The sequence below is a fragment of the Gossypium hirsutum genome, chromosome A01, assembly GCF_007990345.1.
Source record: "Gossypium hirsutum isolate 1008001.06 chromosome A01, Gossypium_hirsutum_v2.1, whole genome shotgun sequence".
Lineage (NCBI taxonomy): Eukaryota > Viridiplantae > Streptophyta > Magnoliopsida > Malvales > Malvaceae > Gossypium > Gossypium hirsutum.
In genome coordinates, this window is record NC_053424.1 from 108271892 (window position 1) to 108294989 (window position 23098).

The 23098-nt window shown below is 36.4% G+C and overlaps 1 non-coding gene across 1 annotated transcript; it reads right to left on the minus strand.

The window, feature by feature from the left end:
• Positions 1-1435: 1435 nt before the first annotated feature.
• Positions 1436-1542, minus strand: LOC121207921 (small nucleolar RNA R71). The gene has a single exon (XR_005903016.1). It is a non-coding gene; the product is annotated as a small nucleolar RNA R71 (small nucleolar RNA).
• Between the last annotated feature and the right edge of the window lie 21556 nt (positions 1543-23098).

A 23098-nucleotide genomic window follows, 5' to 3' on the forward strand; every position in this document is an offset into this window, starting at 1 on the left:
ACCTAGGGAGGATGAAACCTATGATGGATCTTATTATTTAATTTTCTAAATTACATGATAGATACTTGTTCTTGTTCTTAATTATGTGTTATTAATTCTTGCCTTAATATTTTCAGGATATTAATTCAAGTTTGATGTGCTTATTCAGTGGAGCAAAAGTCCCTATTTAAGAGTAGATCTAGCATAATTAAGTGGAGTTGCATGCAATCCTAAAGATAGGATAACATAAATCTGTCGGATTAGAGTCAAATCTAATAAGGGAATCCATAGATCGAGTTAATGCGACGATAGGGGTTTTAATTAGAAAGGGATTTCAATTAATCAACCTAGAGTCAGTTGTTCTTAGTCTCGAAAGAGATATTAACATAATTTAGGGATTTCTACGGATCAAGTAAAGTGAATAAATCGTTTGATTCAAAGTCAGAATAATAAGTGAAGTCTAGATGGATTCTTTCCAGGGTATTGTCCTCTTTATAAGTTTTCTTCAAGTATTTTTTCCAATTCGCTCTTTGTCGCGTTCAGTGGTTAATTAGTTAGTTAATTTTAGATTAAAACAAATCTCTTATATTTTAGGCTAAATAATAGAAAGATAGTTAATACTAGCACTTTTAGTCCTTGTGGATACGATATTCTGGACTCACCATAGCTCTACTACCATTCGATAGATGCGCTTGCCTTAGTCTTGATCATAGTCTAGTTTAGTGATTCATAAAACGATCATCTAGTTTTTGGCACCGTTGCCAAGGACTAAGATATTAGGAACGCTTGATTTTTATTAATTTAATCATTTTTATTTTATCGCATTTTATTTTAATTTTAATTTTTGATTACTAATTTTTCTTTTATTTTCTTCTAGCAGGTTCTTGTAGTTTATGAGTAGAAAAAACTCGTCAGGACCTCTACTTTTTGACAGTGAAATTGAAAGCACAGTTCGCAGAAATCGTAGGGAAATAAGGCAGAGTCTACAGTATATAGAAGAAGAGCACGAGGACGATAGATAGCTAAAAATTAGAATAATTCGCTACCTCCTGTGGTTGCCGTAATTCTCGTAAATCAGAATCCTGCTCCTCGTACTATGTACGATTATGCTAAGCCCACTCTCACTGGGGCCGAATCTAGTATTGTTAGACCTGCCATTGCTGCAAATAATTTTGAACTAAAACCTAACACTATTTGAATGATTCAACAGTTTGTTCAGTTTGATGGTTTGCAAGATGAAGACCCGAAAACACATTTGGCCAATTTCTTAGAGTTCTGTAATACTTTCAAGATAAATGACGTTTCTGACGACACTATTCACCTACGATTATTCTTTTTCTCGTTGAGTAATAAGGCTAAGCAGTGGTTGAATTCTTTACCACGAGGTTCTATCACTACTTGGGATTAAATGACCGAGAAGTTTTTATTGAAATACTTTCCACCGGCCAAGACGGCTAAATTAAGGAATGATATCTCTTCCTTTGCGCAGATGGATTTAGAAACCCTTTACAATGCATGGGAGAGATATAAGGATCTATTGAGAAGGTGCCCTCACTATGTGTTACCTCTATGGCTACAAGTTCGAACCTTCAATAATTTTTTGAACCCCTCAAATAGGCAAATGATCGATGCAGTTGCCGGTGGTACTATAAATAATAAAACACCTGAGGAGGCTTATGAGTTCATAGAGGAGATGTCACTAAATAATTATCAGTGGCAAGTTATGAGGACAAAGTCGACAAAAGCAACTGCTGTTTTTAACGTTGATGCAGTTACCATGTTGTGAAATTAGGTAGAAGTTTTAAATAGAAAGATTGATGATTTATGTGGTTCTACGCAAGTACATCTGGTGATGCAGTATGACACGAGTGGAGGTAGAATGAGCAATTCAGAAAATTTACCCTACGGTTCTATTATAGAAAATTAGCAAATGAATCATATGGGTAATAATCCTAGACCTCAAAACAATTCTTACAGTAAAACCTATAATGCAGGTTGGAGGAACCACCCAAATTTCTCATGGGGAGGTCAAGAAAATCAAAGACCACCACCACCCCCTCCGGGTCTTCAGCAGCAATCTTATCGGCAAGAAAAGAAACTGAACCTTGAAGAGATGTTTGAAAATTTTACTTCTGTGTCAAAGACTCATTTCCAAAACACCGAGACGGTTTTGAAAAATTAGCAAGCATCGATTCAAGGGCTCAAAAATCAAATTGGACAGCTTTCTAAATTAGTTTCAGAAAGGCAATAAGGTAGTTTGCATAGTAACACTGAATCTAACCTAAGAGAGCATGTAAAAGTGATTACATTAAGGAATGAGAAAGTGTTAACTGAACCTGAAAAGAAGTTGCCACAAGAATCTGATAAGGAAAAGGACGAAGAGGTAAAACCTAAAGTAAGTGTAACACCGGTGCTAAAAGAATATAAACCACCGATCTCATATCCAGCAAAGTTGAAAAAAGTCCTTATGGATTAGAGGTATTCATGGGTCGGGCTACCCGGCTCGGCCCGAAGGCCTGCCCAAAATGTGGGAGGGTTTGGCCAAAAATATAGGCCCGAAAAATAGGCTTGGACAAAAAAATAAGGCCTATTTAAAAGATAGGCCGAGCCTCGGGTAAGGTATTTTTACCCTGGGCCCAGCCCGGCCTAGCCTGAATTCACTAAAGGACAAAAAAACTGTATTTTTTTTATTTTTGAATGTTATTTTCTTGTTGTTTTCTCTCTATTTTACTACCATTTTACTATTATGTTGCTACTATTTTGTTGTTATTGTTTGGATATTGTATAAAACTTATTTTCATGTTAATTTTGTTATTATTTTAAATGCATTTGTTAATTTTTTTATTATTTTAGAGGCATTTACTTGTTAAGTTGCATTTATCTTAGTGTTATTTAAGTTTACATATTTTTTAAAATTTATTTTCAATTTATTGGGAAATATTTATTTTTATGTTTTTAGTATTTTTGATGTATTATATATATTTAAAAATAATATAAAAAATTAATATGGGCCGGGCCAAGCTTGGGCAAAATTTTAGGCCTGTTTTTGGGCCCGGGCCAGCATGATTTTTTAGTTGAGCCCGGCTCGGCCCGGCTCATGAACAGCTCTAGTATGGATGCATAATTTGGTAAATTTCTTAAACTTTTTAAACAGCTACATATGAATTACCTTTTGTTGAAGCTATTTCGCAGATACCTACATACGTTAAATTTCTGAAGGAACTTCTAGCAAATAAAAGGAAGTTTGAAGAGCTATCTATTGTGGAACTCAACGAGGAATGCTCAGCTATTCTTCAAAACAAGCTATCAACCAAATTGAAAGACCTAGAAAGTTTTATTATTCCTTGTTTAATTGGTAGTATGAACATTGAGAAAGCATTAGTTGATTTAGGTGCCAGTATTAATTTGATGCCTTATAAAATGTTCAAGCAGCTTGGTTTTGAGGAACAAAAACCCACTAGGATGAGTATTCAATTAGCTGATAGATCTGTCAAGTATCCTAGGGGTATTATTAAAGATGTCCTTGTGAAAGTAGACAACCTCATATTCTCTGTTGATTTTGTTGTGCTTGACATGGATGAGGATGTTGAGGTACCTTTAATTTTAGGTCGCCCATTCTTAGCTACTGCTAGAGCTGTTATTGATGTGGGTGATGGTAAACTTGTGCTTAGGGTAGGTGAAGAAAAAATTATTTTTAAAATCTATGATGCCATGAGATTCTCTAGAGAATAAGATCATTCCTGTTATTTTATTGATTCAATTGATCATGCTACTCAAGATTCTTTATAGGAAGTCATTCATAAGGACACGTTGGAACTGTATCTTACTCAAGGAGAGGAGGTAAATGACAATGATGCTGCGATAGGCAATACAAAAGCTGAATTAAATTCTAATAAGTCTTCGCTGAGACAGAAGAATTATAAAGGTATTGAGGTAAACAATGAATTAAAATTAAAACCCTCTATTGAAGAACCTCCTAAATTAGAATTAAATCAATTACCAAATCACCTAGAGTGTGCGTTTCTTAGAAATAATTCCACATGAATAGTGATTATTGCTTCAAATTTGCAGCCAAACAAAAAAGATGAGTTACTTCAAGTGTTAAAAGAGCATAAAAGAGTCATAGCTTAGAAGATTTTCGATATTAGAGGGATCAGTCCTTCTGCGCAAGCTCAAAGACGACTGAATCCTAACATGAAAGAAGTCGTAAAAGCTGAGGTAATTAAAATTCTAGGCGTTGGAGTTATTTATCCTATATCTGACAGTTCTTAGGTGAGTCATGTGCAGGTTGTTCCTAAGAAAGGAGGCATGACTGTTGTGGCTAATAAGAAGAACGAATTGATCCCAACACGAACCGTCACGGGATAGAAAGTTTGCATTGACTATAGGAAGTTGAACGATGCCACGAGAAAAGATCACTTTCTTTTGCCATTCATTGATCAGATGTTGGAAAGATTATCTGGGCATATGTATTGTTGCTTCCTGGATGGACTCTCTGGTTACTTTCAAATCCCAATAGCTCCTGAGGACCAAGAGAAAACGTCATTTACATGTCCATGGTACGTTTTCTTATTGAAGAATGCCTTTTGGATTATGTAATGCTCCTGCTACCTTTCAGCGTTATATGTTGGCCATTTTTTCTGAACTCGTAGAAGACATTATGGAGGTATTTATGAACGACTTCTCGGTATTCGGTAATTCTTTCCATCTTTGCCTTAAAAATTTAAAACGAGTTCTAATAAGATATGAGGAAACGAACCTTGTACTTAATTGGGAAAAATGCCACTTCATGGTCCGTGAAGGGATTGTGCTATGCCACAAAATTTCTAGTAAAAGGATTGAGGTTAATAAAGCAAAAATTGAAACTATTGAGAAATTACCTCCCCCTAGTTCAGTTAAGGCTATTCGAAGCTTTTTAGGACATGCTGGGTTTTATAGGAGATTTATTAAGGATTTTTATAAAATAGCTAAGCCTTTAATGAATTTGCTAGAAAAAGATGTGCCTTTCGATTTCAATCAGGAATGTTTAGAAGCATTTAATACTTTTAAAGATAAATTAATTAATGCTCCAATTGTAGTTGCACCTGATTGGAATTTACCCTTTGAACTAATATGTGATGCGAGTGATTTTGTAGTAGGTGCAATTTTTAGACAGCGAAGAGATAAACATTTTCAACCGATTTAGTATGCGCACAAGAAAATTACACAATTACTGAGAAAGAATTGTTGGCTATGGCTTTTGCATTCGATAAATTTAGACCATATTTAATATTATCTAAATTTGTCGTCTACACTGACCATTCGACTCTTCGTTATTTCCTTACTAAATCAGATGCAAAGTCTCGACTAATAAGATGGATTTTATTGTTGCAGGAACTCGATTTAGAAATCCAAGATAAGAAGGGAGCCAAAAATCTTGCAAAAGATCACTTGTCCAGGTTAGAAAACCCACATCTCAATAAGCTTGATGAAAATGAGATAAATGACTCTTTTCCTGAAGCACAACTCTTGGTTATAACTGACTCTGAAAGCCTTTGGTTTGCGGATATTGCAAATTATCTAGCTACTAACATCCTTCCAAAAAAGTTGACATATCATCAAAAGAAGCGATTCTTTGCCGATGTGAAAAATTATTTTTGGGAGGATCCTTTCCTTTTTCGTGTATGCGCAGATCAAGTAATTCGGATATGCGTTACAAAATCAGAAGCAAGTAAGATCTTGGAACATTGCCACTCAAAGCCAACAAGAGGATATTACAGTGGGACTAGGACAGCACATAAAGCACTCAAATCAGGTTTTTATTGGCCCACACTATTCAGAGACACTAACAGGTACGTTACTTCTTGTGATAGATGCCAAAGAACAGGTAATATCTCTAAATGTAATGAAATGCCTCAAACGTATATACTCTCATGTGAAATATTTGATGTTTGGGGTATTGATTTTATGGGCCCATTCCCTAGTTCGTATGGAAATAAATATATCCTAGTAGCAGTCGATTATATGTCAAAATGGGTAGAAGTTCAAGCTTTACCTACTAATGATGCTAGAGTCGTAGTTAGATTCCTTAAGAAGCTATTTTCTCGATTCAGAACACCTAGAGCAATCATTAGTGATAGGGGTACACATTTTTATAATGCTTAATTTGATAAAATACTTAAGAAATATGGAGTATATCATAGAACAGCTACCCTTATCACCCTCAAACTAGTGGACAAGTCGAAGTCACCAATCGAGAACTTAAACGCATCCTAGAGAAAACCGTATAATCAAATAGGAAGGATTGAGCGATAAAAGTAGATGACGATTTATGAGCCTATAGAACCTCTTTTAAAACTCTCATAGGAACATCTCCTTACAAACTTGTTTATGGGAAAAGTTGTCATCTACCATTCGAATTAGAGCATAAAGCATTTTGGGCTATAAAATTCCTAAACTTTGATCTCAAACTCATAGGTGAGAAGAGATTGATGTAGCTGAACGAGTTAAATGAATGGCGAGCAAATGCTTATAAGAACTCACAATTATACAAAGAAGCGACAAAATGATGCCACGACGCTCGTTTAAAGTAACCCAAAAAATTTGAAGTTGGAAATCTTATCCTCTTGTATAATTCAAGACCCAAGTTTTTTCCCGAAAAGCTGAAATCAAGATGGTCAGGTCCATTTGTAGTGCAAACCGTTTTCCCATACGGTACGATAGAGGTAACTCACCCAAAATTTGGCACATTCAAGGTAAACGGTCATCAACTTAAACTTTATAATGGTGAGGATTTCAAAAATGATAGAGAGGAGCTTCAGCTCTTCGAACCTTCGTAACCATGCGCACAAGTTAAGTCTAACTTAGACTTAAAATAAGCATTTCTCGGGAGGCAACTCGAGTACTAACATTGTTAATTTCCTCATTTTTTATTTCATATTATTTCTTTAAGCTTAACTAAACATTAAAATGCAGGTTTTTGACCTAGACGATCTGGACACACAGGCGTGTCCTAGGCCATGTGACTTAACATGAGTACGATGATGAGCTACACGCCAGTGCGATATGGCCGTGTAACACACACGGCTTGGACAAATGAACGTGTCCTTGGCTGTGTGGACCTTTAGACTTAGTTTTTTATTTTTAAAGGAAATCAATAGAGAGTTACACGGCCAGGACACACGGGCGTGTCCTAGGCCGTGTGAGCCCTGAAGTTGAAATCCCCAAAAATCGACAGAGACACGGGCTAAAAGAATCAACACAGGCATGCGACACGGCCGTGTGGTGTCCTATGCAGTGTGAAAATTGAAGCTTAATTATCCAAGCCAGAGAGCTACACAGGCTAGGCACATGGCCGTGTGTTCAGACACACGGGCGTGTAGGAGACCACACGGGCATGGGAGAAACGAACAACATTACACACGGCCGTGCAACACGGCCATGTAAATCACAGCATGGACACACGAGCGTGTCCCTGGCTGTGTGAAGACTGGACTAAAATTTTGAATCGCACACGGGCTCAAAGAATGCCTAATGGGCGTGTGACATAGTGGTGTGTCCCAACACGGACCGTTACACGATCGTGTTAGCCATAAAACCGTAAATTCCCTTTTTATTTTTTTTCACTTTTGTCTTTTTTCCACCCCATCTTCTTCAACCCCTAGCCACCATTCCTATTCCCCTCCCTTATTCCGGCCACTGTCATTCCCTTCTCTTTACTCTCTCCCCTCTTCCATTTTCCTTCTTTTTCTTTCTTTCCATCTCCTCTTATTTCTTCTATTTTCCCCTCCTCAGCCGAACCCCCTTCTCCCCTCCCTTCTTCCTTCATCTTTCCTCCCCTTTCTCCCGACCAAGTACCGTCGCACCCCCAAACACCGATCCACTGACCGTCTGTACCTTCAGTCACCACTTTCGGTTTCTTTTTTCCTTAACATTTATTTTTTTTAATTTTATAGTAGTTATTTTATGCTAGTTATTTATTATGCTTATTATTTATTCCATTTCTCTATTATCTTATTTTATTTTATTTTCATTGTTTATTATCATTAGTATGGTTACCCACTGTCCGATTTCTATTTGGCCCTTTAGCTTCACATTGAATTTGTTCTTTTGTCTATGTATTCTTGCTTCTTACTAACATGACTATTCTTTGCCAATTTTTCTTTTTATTCTTAGTTACTATTGTCATTTTTTTTTAGTATAGCCTACTTTGTCTTTTAGTTCTGATTTAAGTTTAGTTTGGATTCTTTTATTTATTTATTTATTTATTCACTTTCTTTTTAATCACTATAATTCGTATTTAGAGTAATTATATGAAGTTTGCATACTTTGCTTTCGAATATTCTGTTTTAGGAGTAAATTGTTATTTAGGATTATTTGCCTTTTATTTGGCGATGCATTCTTTATTGATACATTCTTTTATTATTGCAGATCCATTATGACAAACACTCGAGGAAAGTCCAAAGTCGCTGTCCCAGCTTCGAAAAAGCGGAAGGGCCCCCTAGCGACCTTCTCCTCGAGCCTTACCGGTAAAGCTCGCCATCCTTTCCTCCGATTTGCGGCAGGCCCACAGGAGGATTTGTACCAGCTTTATCGAGTACGACCACTCGATTTGGGCCGTTGCATTGACTGGGTCGCGTTGGAGTAGGTCCGTTTGGCTGATAATGTGCGCGCAATTATTGCCACAACCCCATAGGATGGTTCTTCACCATCATCGAGCCCACCTACTCGGAGCTCACCTTAAAGTTCGGTGCCACATTTTCAGTCCAGCAAGTCATGTCGGTCTATGACAATCCAGGCACCATCACCTTTCGCCTTGGCAGGTTGGTACGACATATGAACGTCTCAGAGTTCGGTGCTACTTTGGGACTCTACAAAGAAGAGTTCATGAGCACCGATGACTTTCTTCAGCTTCATAGGCATATTTATCACTCACCTTCGTGCTACTGGACTGATCTCATGGGCAGTCTAACAAATTATGACACGAGTCGCTCGAAGGCGACACATCTCTCTCCGGCCCTACGGTATCTTCACGCCCTCCTAGCTCACACTTTGACAGGACGAAGAGAGAGCACAGGAGGTGTTAGTACCTATGATGCGTACTTTTTATGGAGCATGGCTACTGGGCATATTATTGACTTGGCATACTTCATCGCGCTATCATTCCGCCATCAGACTGAACGCCATAAGAAGGGCCCCATCTGTCTCGGCCCTTACGTAACTCGTCTTGCTCGACACTTTGGTTTACTCGACACACTAGAGCAATCCTCGACACTTACACTTGTTGGCCAGTTGTCCCCTCAGGGCATCTCAAGCATGATCCACATCAGAATGATCGAGCAGTGACATGGAGTGGACCCCCCTCAGTACAGACTATTTTAGTCTGACATTCAGCATGGCCCAGAGAACTTCACTGATGATGTTTCTCCCTATCACGAGGATCTACCTCAGCCACCACATTCGAGTCGTATACCAGTCCATTCTGCTACTAGCTCTTGAGAAGTGTCCTATGAGGAATTCATGAATTTCCGTCAGTACTGTGCTGAGTGGTTCGACAGTCTTGATGCGGCCTTGTAGCAGATCTGTCAACATTTACATATTACTCCTCCAGAGCCGACAACGCACGCATCTGACAATGAGGACCATTGAGTCCATCTCCTTTATTGTCTTTTTTATTTTTTTTCTTTTTAGCTTTATTTTTTGATCTTTCTGTTTATTGTTATTAAACTTCTTTCGCTTTATTTATTATGGTTGTTTCTTAACGCGTAACCTTTTAATCTTCTTCAGCATTGTGTTTATTTTCTTATCAGTTGCTCAGAATCTTGTACACACCTACACTTATCTACAATTCCACTTTTCACTATTCTGGGAAATTCATCCACCATTCAGGGCAGTTTCAATTATCTCCCTCTCTTATGATATTATGTTTCTATTATGATTTATATTTTTTGTACATTGAGAACAATGTACATCTTAAGTGTGGGGAGGTTATTTATATGCTTATATAAAAATCCCTGAATTATACCATGTGTTTAAGTAATTTTCTCATATTACTTTTAGAATGAACTCTTATTGATTTATGATTTTCATTGAGGTGTTTTAGATTAAATTCATAGGTAATTGCGCATTGATTATTTAAACTTTAAGACGCTAGAGAATCAAGCATGATATGTCTATTTTCATATTTAAAAAATTTTAGGTTATTTCCCTAAATTGAGGTATTACCTTAAAGTTTGAAATTTGCAAGATTAACATCAAAAGCCATAATTTTTGTGAGATTTCGAGCCTTTAGAGCATACATTTTTTCTTGCTCACTTTATTATGGGTTATGAGTGTGTCAATATTGAATTGTTATTCTAGAACTTGCTTCGATTATACATGTTGAGACAACACCTTTGATTTGATATACTGAGATGATAAAGACACCTAGGTTTTAACCCACTTATCCCATAAAAAGCCTACCTTCATAATTAACCCTTAGTGAGCCCCTTTGAGCTTAACGAATCGTTTCTTAATTTACTCTTAATATTAACCCATACATCATACTTTTTGATTCACTGAGATTTTTTTATTGATTCCCTTTTTGTCAAGATTTGATTTGGTTAGTTGTCTAACTATATTCTTTTATTTTAGTGGTTTAATTTTATTTTATTATTCATTCATTCATTCAAAAAAATAGTCAAAAAAAATAATACAAGACATTTATGTTGATCATTTCTAGTTCTTTGGTTTGAGCTTAAGTAGTAAATTTAATATTCCGAGAAGAAGCTCGTTTTATTCTTGAATTATTTCAATTGATATAATTATTTAGTATTAGTTTAGTTTTTCTAGTTAGGTAATTTACCAATTCAATCTCGATTCTAACCTTTTTTTTAGCCTTTATCCACACCTTTAACCCAAGCCCCGTTACAACCCTTTAAAGACCTTTTGATTTGTGTATCATCTCATTTATAGTGGTGGAGATTTGATTTTCATGCAACCTTATGGTAATGACTTTTCATAATTGAATTTTGAGTGCTTTATTTTTGAACTTTAAATACTTTGAGTGATTTGAGTGAATCTTTAGTAAGGATATCAATTCTTGTTAATTTTTGAATTAAAGGTAATTATTTAGATAAGGAGAAATACCTATGTTTTCATGCTTTAAATGTTAGACTTGGATTGTTTGTGCTTTTAGTACTCTTTTAGTTGAATTATCAATGTATGATTATTTGTGAAATTATGATAAAACATTATTAATGAGAATTATGAACTGAGAAAGTTTAATTTTAATTGTGAGTTGAGGATTTTGCTTGAGGACAAGCAAACGCTTAAGTGTGGGAATATTTGATAAATCATAAATATAACATGTTTTAATCCTATGCTTAGCATGTTTTTGGATGATTTATTATCTAATTTAGTGAATTTGATGCTCTTAATTCTTTAATTTCATGTTTTATACTTAAGAGAGCATAAGGGAACAAAAGAAGCAGAAAACGGGCCAAAAACGGACAAAATGGCCTGATTTAAAGATCCACATGACCAAGACTAACTCCACACGGTCTGAGCACACGCTCGTGTCGATATCGCTCCATGTTTCCCAAACACGTTAAAAAAGCCAATTTTTAGGGTTTCTGAGCATTCTAAAGTCTATAAATACATACTAGAAGAGGACCTAAGGAGACATGCAGAGCAGAAACCTGAAATTACTCGAAGGAAGCCGTTGGAATCATCTCGGAAGCAGATCCACTTTAAGATTGAAGATCTTCATTCAAATTTCTCTCGAAGTTTATTTGGGTTTTATATGTCTTGTTGTTTTTCTAAATTTGAGATGTTTTCCTTTTACATGATGAACTAAACTCCCTAATTATGTGTTATTAATTCTTGCCTTAATATTTTCAGGATATTAATTCAAGTTTGATGTGCTTATTCAGTGGAGCAAAAGTCCCTATTTAAGAGTAGATCTAGCATAATTAAGCAGAGTTGCATGTAATCTAGAGATAGGATAACATAAATCTGCCAGATTAGAGTCAAATCTAATAAAGGAATCCATAGATCGAGTTAATGTGACGATAGGGGTTTTAATTAGAAAGGGATTTCAATTAATCAACCTAGAGTCAGTTGTTCTTAGTCTAGAAAGAGATATTAACATAATTTAGGGATTTCTACGAATCAAGACAAGTGAATAAATCGTTTGATTCAGAGTCAGAATAATAAGTAAAGTCTAGGTGGATTCTTTCTTGGGTATTGTCCTCTTTATAAGTTTTCTTCAAGTATTTTTCTCAATTCGCTCTCTGTCGCGTTCAGTAGTTAATTAGTTAGTTAATTTTAGATTAAAACAAATCCCTTATATTTTAGGCTAAATAATAGAAAGATAGTTAATACTAGTACTTTTAGTCCTTGTGGATATGATATTCTAGACTCACCATAGCTATACTACCATTCGATAGGTGCAATTGCCTTAGTCGTGATCGTAGTCTAGTTTAGTGATTCATAAAACGATCATCAGCTGGCGAGATCCTCCTGATCCACTATCAATCTACAATTTTGTCGCTAAACCCTTTTCATTGACCATCTGAATGAAGTAATACTCGATTAAAGTTTATTAATGTTAGTTAAAACCAACAGACTAGATGGTTGTTGAATCCATAAAAAATAAATTCTTATATTGAAATTAAATTAAATTAAATTAAATTTGTAATATAGTAAGTAAGATTGGTCCCACAAATATTAGACTGATCAAAATTTTATGCCAACCTATAAAAATAAATAAAGGGAATTTAACCTAAATATAAAACATGTAACTAAATTTCAAACAAAAACAAATACTAGAAATAAATTGAACTTAATAAAAATAAACAAGCAAAATTAAAATTGAGCAAACCGATATAACAAAAGTTCCAGCTTCAGTTATGATTTTGACTTTGACTTCGAACAGATGTTGGATAATAGATTTTCTTCTCCAACCGATAAGTCGATTATAGTGATCAAGGAGCAACCTCAAACCACCAGCCCTTCTGTATGTAAATTTATTGCGAGAACAGCCCAAAAACTAATCCTTACCATGCAAATAACCTTGAAATCAGCTTTCATGATTTAATTCTTCAACAGCTTTGCAAACTTGAAGGACCCGACTCAAATCAACGGCTTCAATTGCGCTGATTTTTAATTCACTTGACGGATTCAATCACTTACTCAATTGGTTATGTCAATTTATTCTTCAATGGACCAAACACAACAATTACAGATTGTAATGGTTCACCAATTGTATGTCGTCCAACACCGAATTAAGGAGTCTTTTTTTTATGCTAAAACGATGTTATTAAACGATTGAGTTTATCTCTTAAATCAAAGAATTAACATACCGATATAAAAAATATTAAATGCAAATTCAAAATCTTACTATTCAAACATCGAATTAATTATCAAACTAAATTTAAAATAATTCTTTTTTTATAAATTATAAGATAAAAGTAAAGTACTAACAACTTGAAAGAAATAATAGGAAGAAAATTGGTTAAAAAATTTAAAATTGGAAAGAAAAGCAAAAGTTGTGCGGCTACTATCCAAATTCAAAGTCCTCCCATGTGACTCAAACCAAAAATCAAGCCACAAGCTTATTTATTCTTTCTTGATTTATGCGTAGCTTCATCCTCACGTTTTCCTATATATAATAATAATAAATCCTAAAATAGAATATATGAATTTTTTTTTTGTCTTTCAAGATAAATTTGATCCGTAATTAAAATTTAAAGAAATAAAAAATAATAAAAGTAATTATTAAAATAGTTTAATGTCCACTTTAATCTACAATTTAAACTTGTTTTCCAACACATTAAATAATATTATACTTATATAAAAAAATAATCAATAATGTATCAAAATAAACAGAATTTATATCCAAAAATAATTAAAATACATAACAAAATTATGTAAATTAAGCAAAATATCAACACCTTGAGGAGCTCTCTCCTCTTAATTTGTATTGTAGTTTAAGGACACGGCAGGTATTATCTGCATTTACTTTGTTTACCAATGTTAGACTTTCATTTGTTCTGCTTTCAAGAGATGACCGATTCATTTGGAATGAAGTGAAAATAAAAACACCCAAAAATTAAAAATCGTAGACAAGAACAAGACTAGATATTTTCAGTGCATCATAAAGCAAACGGAAGTTGACTTTTTGAGAATGAAATAGGTGAAAAGAGACCGGCAATAACTGAAAATGAAACATCTTTTGGTCGGGATCATTTTGTAAGGAAACATCTTTTGTTAGTACACTAGGATATTTTTCATAATTTACACCTAGAAAGAGATGGTTTGACATAGAAAAATCATTTACCAGATTCAAAGCCAATTTACTTGGAATCCATAACAAAGTGACTGTTGATCTGCATGTACTTGATTGAAATAAACATCTGACAAGCAACGATGAGTAGGAATGGAATTGAGCACTGCTTTCCCCAAATCCTTAGCTAATCCTCGTTTCACAATGGAGACAATATAGTGACGACTGAATCACATGGCAACTTTATAGCAGTCCAAACTCCTCTTCAGACATCTTGAAGAGTTCAAGAAAAATGCTGTTGCTGAGAAATGCGAAGGGAATCACAAATCTTCTCTTATCTATTATATAGATAGCAAACAACCTTTATCAACTACTGATGATTCATTAGAATGTTTTGCAGCATCAATATATATTTTACTGGTTCTTGTTGAAGCGTTTCTTTTACTTCCAATGGATGCTATCTTCTGCCACTTTCTTGTCATTCTGATAAGATTCTTTGAGGTAATCATGCTTGTTTCCATTTGTGTTGCGGACTAAAATCTTAGAAAAAGAAAGAGGAAAAAGAAGGTTAGTTCTTTTATAGTTTCTAGTACTAATGAAGGAAGGAAATTAGCCTGCAATTTAAACAAGAGGAACAAAAGTTCCTTGAACTGCTGGCCTTACTTCTATTGGTAATTTCAAAGGTGAAGCATGTAATTTCTAGTATTGGAATGCATGTTTACAACGTTTCTAGAGATTCTTTCATCGTTAGTTAACACAAATTAGGGAATTCCAAGAGTGAAATGAAATTTCTTATGTGCTATAGAATATTGTATTAGTCTTGTTGCTTTAAATTGACAAGTAATAAAAAGAAATGAATCATATGTTTACCAAACTTAACAACATTACATGGTGTACTAAACATTGTCTTATTGTAGATCCAAAGCCTGTGAACAAAACTATGTAAACAAGAAAACCTGCAGATGACTAAAAGAAGAAGTTATGCTGGATTTAGAAATTTAATATTACTGTAAGACTGATACTAGTTAGTTATTAGTTATGTTAAGATGCCAAACAACGAAAGGACAGGTGGAACCAACAGAACAAGAAAAATTTCCTTGAAAGGCTCTTTGCTTCTACAGATTTCTCCAATTCCTATCCGAGTTGGTTACATTGTGGATGTACTGTTACTTACTAAGCATGGTTCATGGACTGCAATACTTCATATTAGACATTCTTTTACCTGTTATCCTTTTCTGGCCAGTGCATGGCAATTCAATGCTCCTTTCTGATAAATGATGTGATAATTTTATGCTTACCAAATTTCATTCTTTGCCAATTGTAGTCACTAATACCGAAAATATATTATTGTGTTTCATGAAGTTAGCATTTTACAACGAACCCTCTTTGGGCATATAATACATATGTTTAATAATCATTTACAAATTTCTTTTCTTTCCTTTTAAGGTTGTAGATTGCATATTTTTTCCATGGTAAATATGCTCAGAACCCGCAAATAAGCTATTCTTTTTCAGCATGTCCTTCATGGAAGTGTCACAGGCCACAGTTTGTTTTAGCCCCGTGACAGTAGTATGTACTGCACGATGAGAAACTATTGCTAGTAATAGAATTGACCACTGCTTTCTCCAAATCTTTAACTAATCCTCGTCGTACCAACAACACTATGTAACTCATTATGACAGAATCGCACAGTATTGGAAATTGGCCAACCATGCTGCTGTTACATTTTGTGGTTGAAGTGCATGCAGCTTGATGACATGCTGCAGCACATATGCTTGCTGTAACAGCAAGGTTTCTCTTTAGTTTCATTCTAATTAATCTAGTTTAAAATGGACAAGTTGATGACAACTTGATGCATTAGGTGTTGAATGACTAGTTTAGGTGGCTTGTTTATGTGTACAAGCAATGTTTTAATAGTCCCAATGCTGATTAGTGGGGTTAGTTGACTATTTGGTGATGTATTTGACTATAAATGTATGTTTTTTCTAGTTGAATGAATGAGCTGAATGAGCTATCAGCCATTAGCTCCCTTGCTGCACATTTGTGAGCAAGTAAAAATGCTTCTTGCACCTTGCTTCATGTTCTGTGCTCTTGTTCTCTCTTTTGTTGCTGCCTCTTGCACCAACAATTGGTATCATGAGCCTATGTCTTACGGGACCATTGATTTTGCTTCCCCTGCTTGTTGAAAAGAAAGAAGCTGTCAAAGCACAAGCAAGTCATTAAGGGCTGCTTGTAGAGAAGATAATATCGGCTCAAACTTATAAGATCCCCAAACTAGCTTGAATAAGCTGAAGGAGAAGTTTAAAGGAAAGGTGTGAGCTTTCCAAATGTGCAAGCTTAGCAAGATGTCAATGCTGCAAGCTTAGCAAAGTGCGAGCCTGATGAAGACACCTGTTGAAGACAATATGCAAAGATGTGAGTCTGTCAAAGGTGTGAGTTCAGCAACATGTGGAAGCTCAATGCGTGTTGTATAGTTGCAAGCCTCTTGAAGACAGTAAGCAAAGTGTGAGCCTGTCGAATTGCAAGCCAAAATGGCAGAATGAAGGCAAGCAACTATACTCACGAACTGTTTGTGCAAGAAGAAAATGAATTGGTCAGCTTGAATCAAAGCATCTAAGAGCTGCCAAGTTCAAAAAACTTGATGAATGACTGGTATTTGCAGCATGGAGTCTAAGGAGGAGTATTGGAAATTGGCCAACCATGCTGCTGTTACATTTTGTGGTTGAAGTGCATGCAGCTTGATGACATGCTGCAGCACATATGCTTGCTGTAACAGCAAGGTTTCTCTTTAGTTTTATTCTAATTAATCTAGTTTAAAATGGACAAGTTGATGACAACTTGATGCATTAGGTGTTGAATGACTAGTTTAGGTGGCTTGTTTATGTGTACAAGCAATGTTTTAATAGTCCCAATGCTGATTAGTGGGGTTAGTTGACTATTTGGTGATGTATTTGACTATAAATGTATGTTTTTTCTAGTTGAATGAATGAGCTGAATGAGCTATCAGCCATTAGCTCCCTTGCTGCACATTTGTGAGCAAGTAAAAATGCTTCTTGCACCTTGCTTCATGTTCTGTGCTCTTGTTCTCTCTTTTGTTGCTGCCTCTTGCACCAACACACAGAAATGTTAAAGGCCGATTCTTGACAGCCTAAACTCTTCTTCCGACATCTTGAGGAGTACCTGGAAAATACTATTGTTGAGAAATGCCAAAGGAATCAAAAAATGTTTCTTATCCATCGTGTAGGCAACAAAATAGCCTTTACCAACAACTGAAGATTTATTAGAATTATCTGCATTAGTCATCATTGTGTTATTACTCCTTGGTGAAGTAATTCTTTTCCTTCCAATGGTAGCTATCTTGTTCCACTTCCAAGCCATTTTGATGAGCTCCTTTATGCTAACCATGATTGCTTTTTGACTAAGAAATAAATGAGGTAGAACAAGAAGTTTGAAACGGGAATTCTAATGGTGAGGAAGGGAAGTCATTGTTGTGATAGTTATAGATAGCATAAACAAAAACAACTTTATTTGTACCTTTCATTCCATTGTGAATATCTAAGAAAAAGGGTATAATTATTTCTCTTGGAATCGATGTTTTCAGAGACATATTTTTCACTTGGTTGATAAGTAACTAGGTTTGAGCTCCTCCTCCTATTTTCTATCTTGTACTTCAAAGACATAGCAGGTGTACAAGTATTGAAAGGTCATATTCCTCTCTCATAACCACTAAAATACATATAAACAAAAAGATTCTAAACAATGCTAGATCTTATTTGATCCAGATTTAGAGTTAGTTAAAAAACCAACTTAGTTTCACTGCTAGTTTGTAGAAAAAATCTATTTACTTGGAAAGAAGTGATGAAAATAGCTAAAACAACAAACTTGGGTCCTAGACAAGGTTAACATCTAGTGATTTACACGTGGAGTGATAACCAATGCAAACTGTTAAATAGGTTTTTCCTTTTTCAATCTCCATATGAAAGCTAAAAGACAAATGCATAAGAGGAGCCAAGGAGATTTATAACAAGAACCTCGATTTGCTATCTCCATTGAAATTCTGTTTCTTGAAGAAAAAGATGGCTAGTTTACTTGCTTCTCGCTTGTCATAAAAGATAGTGACTGTTGGTGTTGAGAGCAAAAATAGCCTTCAACCACAATGGCTTGTGATACAAGGCTCAAGACTTGGCCAGCAAACAAGCAAAAAATTTGGATTACCAAGAGGAAAATAAAGCAAGAACTTGAGAGAGTATACTGAATGAATGATCTTGATGAAAAATTCATTGAAAATAAACAATGGCATAATGCCAATACAAATATCAAACATTTTTCTGATGAAAGTAAGGCAAACATCACCTAAACACTACCTAACTCCACTAATTACATTGAAAATGAAAGACTATGCTTGCACACTTGGTAAAGTTGTTCTATCAACTCAAATGTCAACAAAATACATCAAATACATCATCAACTTAGTTCAAATTTAACTAGATTACGAAACATAACAAAATACAAGTTTAAATTAGACAGCAACATTAAACTGCAGCTGTTGCTTGCATGGCTTGACTGCATGTGTTGCTTCTTGACTGCATGTGCTGCATGGAGACCAGCTTCAACACTCATCCTTGGTCTCCATGTTGCAAACTCCCATTTGCTTTCTTAATTCAATAAACCTCTACACATTAAGAGGTTTAGTTAAAATGTTAGCAAGTTACTCTTTAAAACTGTAATGAACCAGTTCCACTTCTCTAGGTAGCTCCATCTCTCTAACAACACGAAGCTTGATATTGAAGTGCTTTGTTCTTCCATGAAAAACTGGATTCTTTGCAATTGCAACAGCAGATTTGTTGTCATACATTATCTCAGTTGCTCCCTCTTGATGCATGTTTAAATTAGTCAAGATTTTTCTTAACCACACAGCTTGGTCACAGCTTGGTTAATAGCTCCAACTGCTGCTACATACTCTGCCTTAGCAGTTGACTGAGCAATCAAATTTTGTTTCTTCGAGCTCCAACAAAATATGGCTGAGCCAAGGGTGAAAACATACCCTGAGGTGCTCTTCATGTCATCCATCGAGCCAGCCCAATCACTATCAGTATAGCCAACCAATCTAAGCCTCTCAGCCTTGCCATACAGCATTCCATAGCTCAGGGTACCTTTGATGTACCTGAGAACCCTTTTTGCTACTTGAAAATGCTTCTGATTGCAGCAATGCATGCACCTCGGAGTAAGCTTACACCACACATAATGTCTGGCCTTGTGGCAGTGAGGTATAGCAAACAACCAATTAGACTCCTATAAACAGATTCATCAACTTGCTCAGAAATGACTTGGCTCAATAGTTTTTCTCCCATAACAACAGGTGTGCTTGTTGTTTTACTGTTTTGCATGGTGAACTTGGTCAGAATTTTGGATGCAAAGGATTTCTGGCTTAGGAATATTCTATTTTTAGTTTGTGACACTTCCATACCAAGAAAGTAGGTCATCCTTCCAAGATCAGACATCTCAAAACTCCTGCTCTATTTTAGCTTTAAAATTGGCCAACATTGCTTGGTCTCCTCTTGTGACCAAAAGATCATCAACATACAGGGACATAATGAGCTGAGTTTTAGTTTGTTTTTTCTTGACATACAATGTTGGCTCACTAAAGCTCCTTTCAAACCCCAAACTGATCAAGTAGTTGTCGATCCTGGTATACCAGGCTCTAGAAGCTTGTTTCAGGCCATACAAGGCCTTTTTAAGCCTGTACACCATGTGTTCTTTTCCAGACACAACAAATCCTTGAGGCTACTCTATGTAGATTTCTTCTTTAAGGAAGTCATTGAGAAATGCAGATTTTACATCGAGCTGATGGATCTTCCATTGCATTTGTGTAGCTATAGCAACCTGATGGTGTCTAGCCTAGCCACTGGTGCAAATGTCTCCATGTAGTCTAGGTCATATCTCTGATAGAACCCTTTCACAACTAGCCTAGCTTTGAGTTTGTTTAAGCTCCCAGCTACATTCTGCTTGGCTTGATAAATCCATTTTACCCCAATGACCTGTCTGTTGGCTGGTCTTGTAAGTAACTCCATGTCTGGTTCTTCTCAATCATGGCAATTTCATCATTCATTACTTGTTTCCAACCTTCATGAACTTTAGCATCTTTAAAATAGCTAAGTTCTACCTGAGCTACCTGAGCTCTTTCATAAATGTCAGCCATTGTCCTTGTACCCCTAATAGGTTCATCATCAATGTCCATTTCAGGACCATTTTGATCGGCCTCAGTCTGATCAGCCACAAGTTCTTCAGAAACTGTCTCTAGCTTATTCTTCTCCGAATTTCAGCTTGCTTTCTCATTGAACACTACATCTCTTCTTACTAGCACCTTGTTTGTTGAAGGATCCAAGATCCTATAGCCTTTTTTTCTAAGCTATAGCCTACCAGAATGCCTGCTTGAGCTTTCTTATCCAACTTGCCCCTTTTTGCAGCTGGTACTTGTGCATAACACAAGCAACCAAAGACCCTCAGGTGAGCACGTGATGGCTTGAACCCGAACCAGGCTTCAAATGGTGTTTTGTGAGCCAAAGCCTTGGTTGTAAGCCTGTTTTGAATGTACACTGCTGTGTTGACTGCCTTAGCCCACAAGTTCTTGGGCAGATTCTTCTCAAACAACAAGCACCTGGCCATATCCATTAGACTTCTATTCTTTCTTTCACTTGCACCATTCTGTTGAGGTGACTAAGTGTTAGTTAACTAATGTTTGATGCCTTGTTCATCACAAAAGGCTTGAAACTGAGCTGAGGTATACTCAGTTCCATTATCAAACCTTATGGTCTTAAGCTTACAGCCTGTTTCAGTCTCAGCAGCAGCCTTAAACTTCCAAAACACTGAGGCCACCTCTGATTTGTGCTTCAAGAAATAAATCCAGTAGTATCTTGAGCAATCGTCAATAAACAGAATGAAATACTTACTTTCATTCAGTGAGTGAGTCTTCATGGGGCCACACACATCAGTGTGTACGAGCTGCAGTCTTTCAGAGGCTCTCTAGGCCTTGTTTGAAGGAAATGGCTACCTGGCTTGCTTTCCAAGTTGACATGTCTCACAAACATCCTCCTTTTCAACTGAGTTGATGAAATTTTCAACCAGATCCTCCTTGCTTAGCTGGTCCATGGATCTGTAATTGGCATGACCAAGCCTTTGATGCCAAAGCTTGGATTCATCTGAAGAAGCAGCATAGGCACTATCTAGGTCTTTGTTCCAGTCCACAAGAAAACTCTTGTCTGTCATGGCTATTATCATAAGCATGGATCCTCTTGGATCACTGATTTGGCATTTATTGCCCTTGAACACAATAGTATAGCCTTTTTTCAAGCAACTGAGCTATGCTGAGCAAATTTCTATCAATTTCAGGTACCAATAGCATATTTGAAACTAGCTTGTTACTTGTGGGAGTGCTTATTATAATATCACCCTTGCCTTTTGCCTTGATGAAATGGCCATTTCCTATATTCACCTTTGTTTTGCAGCTTCTATCTAATGTTTTGAATATGGCAGCATTTGGTGTCATGTGATTGGTACAACCACTGTCTAGAAGCCATCCATTTGAGACTTTCTTCTGAGCTGATGAGCATGACACAACAAAGACTTACTCCTCCTGGTCACTATCTTCTTTGGCTACCCGAGTCTCAACATTTTATTGCTGGGGTTGATTCTATCTTGGTTTGCCTTTATCTTTGCAAACTCTTTCAACATGGCCCATCTTTTTGCAGTTTTGGCATTGCACATCTGGCCTAAACCAATATTTGGCCTCTGGATGACAAGGCCTTTTGCAATGCCTGCAGGGTCTATCCCATTTTCTTGGAGCATCTGACTTAGGCTTGTCTCTCCAAGTCTTCTTGCCTTTGTAGGCATTGGTGTTCCAGGTAGCCTTGGTTTTAGCTTGGAAAGCACCCTCCTAGTGCTCCTCCAGTCTGCTAGCTCTTCTTTGCTCTTGTGCATAGAGAGCATTGATCAGCTCAGTTAAAGTGATGCTGGTCAGGTCCCTAGAATCTTCGAGGGAAGATATTTTTGCTTCATACCTCTCAGGTAAGGTCGAAAGCACCTTCTCCACTATCCTTGCTTCATTGAACTGCTCTCCAATGAGCCTTATGCTGTTTACTACAGCCATTATCCTGTCTGAGTATTGTTTGACAGTTTCCTCCTCCTTCATCTTCAAGTTTTCGAAATCCCTTCTCAAATTCAGTAGTTGTTACTGCCTTATCCTCTCAGTCCCTTGAAACTCCTCTTTCAATCTATCCCAGGCCTGCTTTGGTGTCTCACTGGCCATAATCCTTGTGAAGATCACATCTGAGACACAGTTCTGAATGCAGGACATGGCTTTGTGCCTCTTAGTCCTTTCATCAGCATGTTGCCTGATCTGGGCCACTGTGGGATTGGCCCTGAGTGGTGTTGGTTCAGCATCTGAGTTGACCACCTCCCATAGGTCGAATGCCTGTAGGTAGGTCCTCATCTTGACCACCCATATATGATAGCCTTCTCCATTGAAGACTGGTGGTGCAGCTGGTGAGAAACTTGATGAAGCCATCGATTTCACAGTTGAAAAGAAAACAGGTCCACTGAGATTATAGCTCTAGATACCAATTGTTGGTGTTGAGAGCAAAAACAACTTTCAACCACAATGGCTTGTGCTACAAGGCTCGAGACTTGGCCAGCAAACAAGCTGAAAATTTGGATTACCAAGAGGAAAATAAAGCAAGAACTTGAGAGAGTATATTGAATGAATGATCTTGATGAAAAATTCATTGAAAATAAACAATGGCATAATGCCAATACAAATATCAAACACTTTTCTGATGAAAGTAAGGCAAACATCACCTAAACACTACCTAACTCCAC